We start from the raw sequence: 7,868 nt of genomic DNA, 5'->3' as shown, positions 1-7,868 counted from the left end.
TCGCCAAATTCGAAGCTTTCACCGACTCCCATTGGATCCCTTGGCCATATTTTGTTGTATCCTGTCAGGCTGAGCAAAAAAATGCCCAAGGGCATCAAGCAATTTAGTGGTAAGTACCGATTTTTGCGACAAATGCACAGAAATGCTTAGAATTTGCTTGTAATGTCAATTCTGTGATTATTTCGTCAAATTGGAGCCTTTCACCAAGATTTCCTGGAACCTTTGGACATATTCTGTTGTAACCTATCAGGCTGAGCACGAAAATGACAAAGACAATCAACAGAGAAGCTGGCAAGTACCGGATTTTGCGACAAAACCCCGTTTTTGGCTCAATTTCCATAGAAAACGTCGAAATTTGGGCCAAATTCGGTCAAATTCGAGGCTTTCACCGACTCCCATTGGATCCCTTGGCCATATTTTGATGTATCCTGTCAGGCTGAGCAAAAAAATGCCCAAGGGCATCAAGCAATTCAATGGTAAGTACCGATTTTTGCGACAAATGCACAGAAATGCTTAGAATTTGCTTGTAATGTCAGTTCCGTGATTATTTCGTCAAATTGGAGCCTTTCACCGAGATTTCTTGGAGCCTTTGGACATATTCTGTTGTAACCTATCAGGCTGAGCACGAAAATGACAAAGACAATCAACAGAGAGGCTGGCAAGTACCGGATTAGGCGACAAAACCCCGTTTTTGGCTCACATTCCATAGAAAACGTCGAAATTTGGGCCAAATGTGGCCAAATTCGAGGCTTTCACCGACTCCCATTGGATCCCTTGGCCATATTTTGATGTATCCTGTCAAGCTGAGCACGAAAACGACAAAGACAGTCAACAGAGAGGCTGGCAAGTACCGGATTTGGCGACAAAACCCCGTTTTTGGCTCAATTTCCGTAGAAAACGTCGAAATTTGGGCCAAATGTGGCCAAATTCGAGGCTTTCACCGACTCCTCTTGGATCCCTTGGCCCTATTTTGTTGTATCCTGTCAGGCTGAGCACGAAAACGACAAAGACAATCAACAGAGAGGCTGGCAAGTATCGGATTTGGCGACAAAACCCCGTTTTTGGCTCAATTTCCATAGAAAACGTCGAAATTTGGGCCAAATGTAGCCAAATTCAAGGCTTTCACCGACTCCTCTTGGATCCCTTGGTCCTATTTTGTTGTATCCTGTCAGGCTGAGCACGAAAACGGTAAAGACAGTCAACAGAGAGGCTGGCAAGTACCGGATTTGGCGACAAAACCCCGTTTTTGGCTCAATTTCCATAGAAAACGTCGAAATTTGGGCCAAATGTGGCCTAATTCGAGGCTTTCACCTACTCCCATTGGATCCCTTGGCCATATTTTGTTGTATCCTGTCTGGCTGAGCAAAAAAATGCCCAAGGGCATCAAGCAATTCAGTGGTAAGTACCGATTTTTGCGACAAATGCACAGAAATGCTTAGAATTTGCTTGTAATGTATATTCCGTGATTATTTCGTCAAATTGGAGCCTTTCACCGAGATTTCTTGGAGCCTTTGGACATATTCTGTTGAAACCTATCAGGCTGAGCACGAAAATGACAAAGACAATCAACAGAGAGGCTGGCAAGTACCGGATTTGGCGACAAAACCCCGTTTTTTGCTCAATTTCCATAGAAAACGTCGAAATTTGGGTTAAATGTTGCCAAATTCGAGGCTTTCACCGACTTCTCTTGGATCCCTTGGCCCTTATTTGTTGTATCCTGTCAGGCTGAGCACGAAAACGACAATGACAGTCAACAGAGAGGCTGGCAAGTACCGGATTTGGCGACAAAACCCCGTTTTTGGCTCAATTTCCATAGAAAACGTCGAAATTTCCCAGTGGGCACACGGCGGAATAAAGACGTCTTATGTACGTTCATTTCACGTCCTCTCGATTTAAAGACAATCTGAACCTTAACAAAGCGTCTTATGAACGTCTTTTTCTTGTCCGTCCCGAAAATGTAACGAAATAAATAAATTGATCGCTTTTACTTTTCACGACCTTCTTTGAACGTTTTATAAACGGCTTTTTCGCTGCTGCAAGTGCGTATAAGCATGGATTTCAAAAATGGCGATTCTTATACTTGGATCCAAGTATTTTTTTTTTAAATTTATATGCTACCTTTTTATGTTTCCTAACAGTTACCTAAATAGAGATTGTGAACTCGTCGAAGATTTTTCATTTACTATTTAGTTAACTATTTGGTAACATAAAAAAATAACATATAAAGAAACATACCACTTAAATTTTATTTACTGTAAAAAATAATAGTGTAAAACCTATACACTGGTACTATATTCTGGTTGTTGTTATTATTATTAATATCAATATGATTATTATTTTAGTTTTTACTTACATGTAAAGTTTTTTATATTATTTATATTATATAACAAGCTCAAGATTAGTTACTATAACTAATTTTAATAACTAATAAAATTTTTTTCAATTTGATTTAATTTGATTTACTCGACATCTCGACAATTGATCGACATGGAATAGTGCATTAACTAAAACTAACTTGGATAGTAAATGATGACTTAATAAGACCGTAGCTGATTAATATATATTAAGTATTATGTGTTTTTTAGTAAATAAAAGTATTTATTTTACAAAAGTGTCAGTCATTTTTTTAAAAAGCACAACTAATATTATGATAATGGCAGCTTATGTAAAAAAATGGAAAACTACAAATAAAAAAGTGCTTGGATTACTAGATTTTAATTATGATGAAACTTTTGAGATTGAAAAACATGAAAATCTAGTCTGTGCTGAATTAAATCTCTCTGACCATTCAAATGGCAGTTGCATTCTTCGTGAATCTGATGGCAGCAGTAATAATGATTCATGTACTCTTTCAGATGCTGATGAATCATATGAATCTGATTTACCTGTCTTGAGCCACATTGATAATGATGATGATACTAAATTTGATGATTCTAATTATAGCCTTTGCCAAAAACTTACTGCTTGCTCCATTCGTAACAGATGGACTAGAGCTTCTGTCAATGAGCCTTTTAATATACTTTGTGAAGAGGGGCTTGAACTTCCAAAAGATGCCAGAACACTTTTGCAAACTCCAAGGAAAGTTAATATTATACAAAAATGTGGAGGTACATATACCTATTTAGGTATTAAAAAAAGTTTAGAAACAATATTTTTGCATCACAATTTCACTGAAAGATGCATTGCATTGTGTTTTAGCATTGATGGTTTGCCATTGTATAAGTCAAGCAGTACACAGTTGTGGCCAATTTTAGCTTCTTTTGGTGACTTTGATATATTTGTTGTTGAATTGTATTGTGGAAACAAAAACCTGATTCAATTAATGATTATTTAGAGGACTTTGTTGCAGAGTTAATTGAGTTGATGGAACATAGTTTATCAATCAATGGTAACCAATATGATGTAAAGGTTAAGTGTTTCTTGTGTGATGCCCCTGCCAGAGAGTTTTTGAAATGTATCATATCCCACACTGGTTATGACTCTTGTGAAAGATGTTGTATTCATGGAACATGTGAAGGTCGTGTTGTTTTTAACAATGAGATTGATTATCCTCTAAGGGAAAACATAACATTTAAAAATTTTGGATATAATCACCATCAAACATCTATATCTCCTTTAGTTTTGATTAATTTAGATATGATCAACAATTTCCCTTTGGACTACATGCATCTTGTATGTTTAGGTGTTGTCCGTAGGTTATTGAATTATTGGAAAATAGGTCCTGGTGGTAAAATAGCTGCTCATCAATTTGAAGAAATTTCAAGCTGTCTCCTATCATTAAATGGACACATGCCAAGTGAATTTGTACGTCAGCCACGGAGTCTCAATGACTTAGATCGATGGAAGGCAACTGAATTTCGTCAACTTCTTTTGTATACCGGTCCAGTTGTTCTACGATGTATTTTATCTAAAGATTCATACAAACATTTCTTGGCATTAAGCATTGCAATAAGTATTATGTTACAGTCTGATGATAACTTTTGCATGCAGTATATTGGTTATGCAAGGAGTTTAATAACACAGTTCGTTTATAATTGCAAATATATCTATGGAAATACATTTACAGTGTACAATATTCATAATCTATTACATTTGCCTGATGATTGTTTAAACTATAATAGTTCATTAAACACAATATCATGTTTTCCTTATGAAAATTTTCTTCAGCGTGTAAAGAAAGCTGTAAAAGGTTCTTCTAATCCAGTTGCACAAATTGTAAAAAGACAATTTCAATGGGAAAGTTCATTTGGGTTTCTAACAAAAAAAAACCTCTCAACCAAGATATCTAGTGGAGGAAAAGATAATTGCTTTCTTCTTAAAAACAACAGAATTGCATTTGTTAAAGAAATCATATCAGATGATTCTTTTTTATATGATGTAGTAAAAATTAGGCACTTGGAAGATGTGCATAATACGCCAATTCAGTCTTCATATCTAAACATAGTGTTACTTCCACATCGAAGCAATGTAAAATTGAAGAGTAAGATCCTTTATAGAGCTTGTTTTATTAGGAAATGTGTATGCTTACCAGAACAACGTGGATTAGCAATATTTCCTATTTTGCATGAAATAGAAAGAGGGTGATTTTCCTTAAATAAATCTTTACTGTGTTGTTTTTTAATTCAAGGGTGTCATTAGCAATGAATGAACTTAGCCCATTTTAAATGTTTCATTTGATTGTAAATGTCAGATAATAATATTTCTAAATTCTATGTTATGATATTTGTTTTATCGTTTTCAAAGAAATAGTCTTGCTCTTTTCATTTGTTTATTTCATAAAAATATATTTTTTAGAAAACACCTTGAAAAATTTAATAAAAATGGTTTGGTGCAGAGCAGTTTGGGTGGAAGAAAATTTGGAAGAGGAAGGTGTTATACCGTCAGTCTGGGTAGATGAAGATTATACATATTGGCCGTCAGGAGGAAATGTCCTCAGAGCATACAGAGAACTGACTCCACTTGATCCATCATGGCACAAGTTTGTTAAGTTAAAAGAGAAAGTTAGAGATGGTAAATAGTATGTGTTTGTATAGTTAAATTAAAAGTTTTTTGATAGGCATCTTATGTTTGGTGTGTTAATACTTTTTAAAATTTTATTTAAAGATGAAAGAGAGTTATGCGAAAATTTTGAGTTTACCACTTCAAATGAAATTGAAAATGAGGTGCTTGAAAAAAAAGATCCCAACAAAAAAAAGACCAAGAAAAAGAAAATGTTAATACCAAGACCTGATCTAAACTGTATGTTGTTAAAAAAAATTATATGTTTGCAAAGTTATTATATATATATATACATATATATATATATATATATATATATATATATATATATATATATATATATATATATATATATATATATGTATATATATATATATATATATATATATATATATATATATATATATATATATATATATATATATATATACATGTGAAACTTGATTGTTATTTTTGTGTCAACTTTTAAAACTAATATTTTTGTTGGATTAAATTCTGTTTTAACAACATATCCTGACATAACAAACTTCAGATGCTTATCAAATATCTTTAAGTCACATGCTGTTAAAAGGCTGTTAATGACCCCAGACAGACCCTCAAAATTATCATAAAAAAAAAACAATACTAGAAAACATGAATGTTCCTTTAAAGTCTTTATTAGCTAAAATAAGTAAGTTCATATTCTATATTTGTCATAAATTATGTTATAGTTGTTATTTAATAACCATTTGTAAACATAAACATGTTTATATTTTTAACTCTTGTTTATAAACTACAAATTTATCTGTTTTGTACTGTAATTTCTTGGTATGTTTTATGCAGCTTCTTCTTTTTTTTTTTTTTTTTTTTCTTGACTATGAGAAGAATCATCTTTTATAATTTATCATAGCTATATTCACACAATTTGCTTTACTTTTTCAGTATCCCAAAAAGCACCCATGAGGAAGTTAAGTCCAACTGATGTTAGTTTAAAATCAGATAGTTCTCAAATAGAAAATTCAAAAAAAAAAGTTGAATAATGCAAAATTCCCTTTAGAAGAAGGAAGTATGTAAATATGTTAATTTTCAAAGTATATAGTCTTTATTATACTTTTAAAGTTTTTCGTAACCACTTTTATTTAATTTTCAGAATTTCAATACAAAGTGCTCCATCTACTAACAGGCATTTGTGATGAAATGGAGGGCATTAAAAATATATTAAGAGCAGATAGTTCATCATTAGATTTATCACAGATTGACACGCTAGAAGAGTTCGAAAAATTTGACTCCTCTTTATCAGATAAAGAAGTAGAAAAGAATATAGTAAGAAGTAGTACTTTTCTAAAAAATAAATTAAAAGCCTTAAACAAGAAATGATGATTAAATCATGTATAATCATGGTTTTACCTGTTGACCTATTTTCTCGGATTTGGTAACCAGCTTTGTCATTTAATTACTAGTATGACTAGTAATTACAACATTTAAGTTATGAACAAAATGTTAATTATTTGCACTGTTCATTATTTTTAGAAGCGTCAGTTATCAAATGTTGGTGGTAATTCCAGTTATGCAGCTGTGAAAGCAATTCTTGTTAAGTATGTGTTTGCTTTTTCATGTCATCTGTAACACACTCTCTCCAATTTTTTTTTTCATGTTTTCACTTCTATACCTCCTAAATCTGCTAACTCTCTACATGCTGATTACCAATTATCTGCATCTTTATGCTCTACATCCCTAAACCACCCTCCCTGACTCACCCTATCAGATACACTAACTATTCCTAATCTCTAAGATCATTGCATGTTTGATGCATATTAGTAGAATGTAATTTTAAAACTGGTGTCCATAATTTTTAAACTGCTTATGATTGGATTTGGTTTTTATTTTTATCATTTATTTATTTAGATTGATGTCAAATAAACTGATGAGTTTATTTAACTTGGCTGGTACCAAAAAAGAGAGTTTTCGAAAAACAAATTTAATGAAGATAATTATAGGTATTTTTTGTTAATATATTATATTTTTTTGTTGTTATATATTTTTATATAATAATATAAAATATTTTTATTATTATAATTTCTGAAGTGCTTTATACAGATTGTTCTTTCAATTTATACTACATACGCACAAAAATCATCTGAGTTATACATTAACAGATTAAAAAGAGTTTGTTGCATAAATTCAATTTTACTAATATTATAACTCATTTCTTAGGCTGTGCCCCGAATGCTTTAACAGAGAATGAAGTTCATTCGATTGTTGGAAACATTCTAAAACGTGCTCCAGATCGAAAAAATGGTGGCGGAAGAAATTGTTCTTCCGTCTTGTCTGCTAACAAGGATGATGTTAATGATTTTTGTGGAAGTGATGATTCACAGCATTCGTAGCATCAAACCATTTTTTGTAAATAGTTTTCTGTAAATAAATTTTCCTTTACTAATTTGTGTGTTGAATTCGAACTTTTCTGCTTCTATTCAAAATGAATATGGTAGTTTAATTAAATTCGTTTAATTTATAAAATTAAGAAAAAATGTTTTTAGAAAAAATAATTTAGAGTTAATATTTAAACTAAAAATTAAATTAAAAAAAAACGAATAAGACGTCTTTTCGGCGTTCCATCTATAACGTTTTTCCGTATTTCCAAACTGAACCAAATTTGTACGTCCGATCGGGACGTCTTTTTTACGTTTCTCAAAGGATGTCTTTAAGACGTTCCACGCAGGACGTCTTTCTGTATTTCCAAAGCAAACAAAATAAAGACGTCCCGATGGGACGTATTTAAGACGTCTTAAAGTCGTCCGTGTGCCCACTGGGTTGGGCCAAATGTGGCCAAATTCGAGGCTTTCACCAACTCCCATTGGATCCCTTGGCCCTATTTTGTTGTATCCTGT

The 7,868-nt window shown here is 32.5% G+C and overlaps 2 pseudogenes across 1 annotated transcript; both read left to right on the top strand.

Moving 5' to 3' along the window:
• The first annotated feature begins 2,393 nt into the window (after positions 1–2,393).
• LOC149883943 (uncharacterized) lies at positions 2,394–4,599 on the top strand (annotated as a pseudogene).
• Positions 4,600–4,744: 145 nt separating this feature from the next.
• Positions 4,745–7,408, top strand: LOC149883942 (uncharacterized; annotated as a pseudogene). Its single transcript, XR_016455976.1, has 7 exons — positions 4,745–5,010; positions 5,104–5,238; positions 5,920–6,043; positions 6,128–6,300; positions 6,508–6,572; positions 6,883–6,974; positions 7,192–7,408. The product of XR_016455976.1 is annotated as an uncharacterized LOC149883942 (transcript).
• Positions 7,409–7,868: the final 460 nt, after the last annotated feature.

The sequence above is a fragment of the Hydra viridissima genome, unplaced genomic scaffold (genome assembly GCF_058129835.1).
Source record: "Hydra viridissima isolate aposymbiotic clone 2 unplaced genomic scaffold, HvirCarnegie_v1 scaffold_9, whole genome shotgun sequence".
Taxonomy (NCBI): Eukaryota; Metazoa; Cnidaria; class Hydrozoa; order Anthoathecata; family Hydridae; genus Hydra; species Hydra viridissima.
Note: the sequence above shows the minus strand (reverse complement) of the source record. Positions and strands in the feature narration are given on the sequence as shown.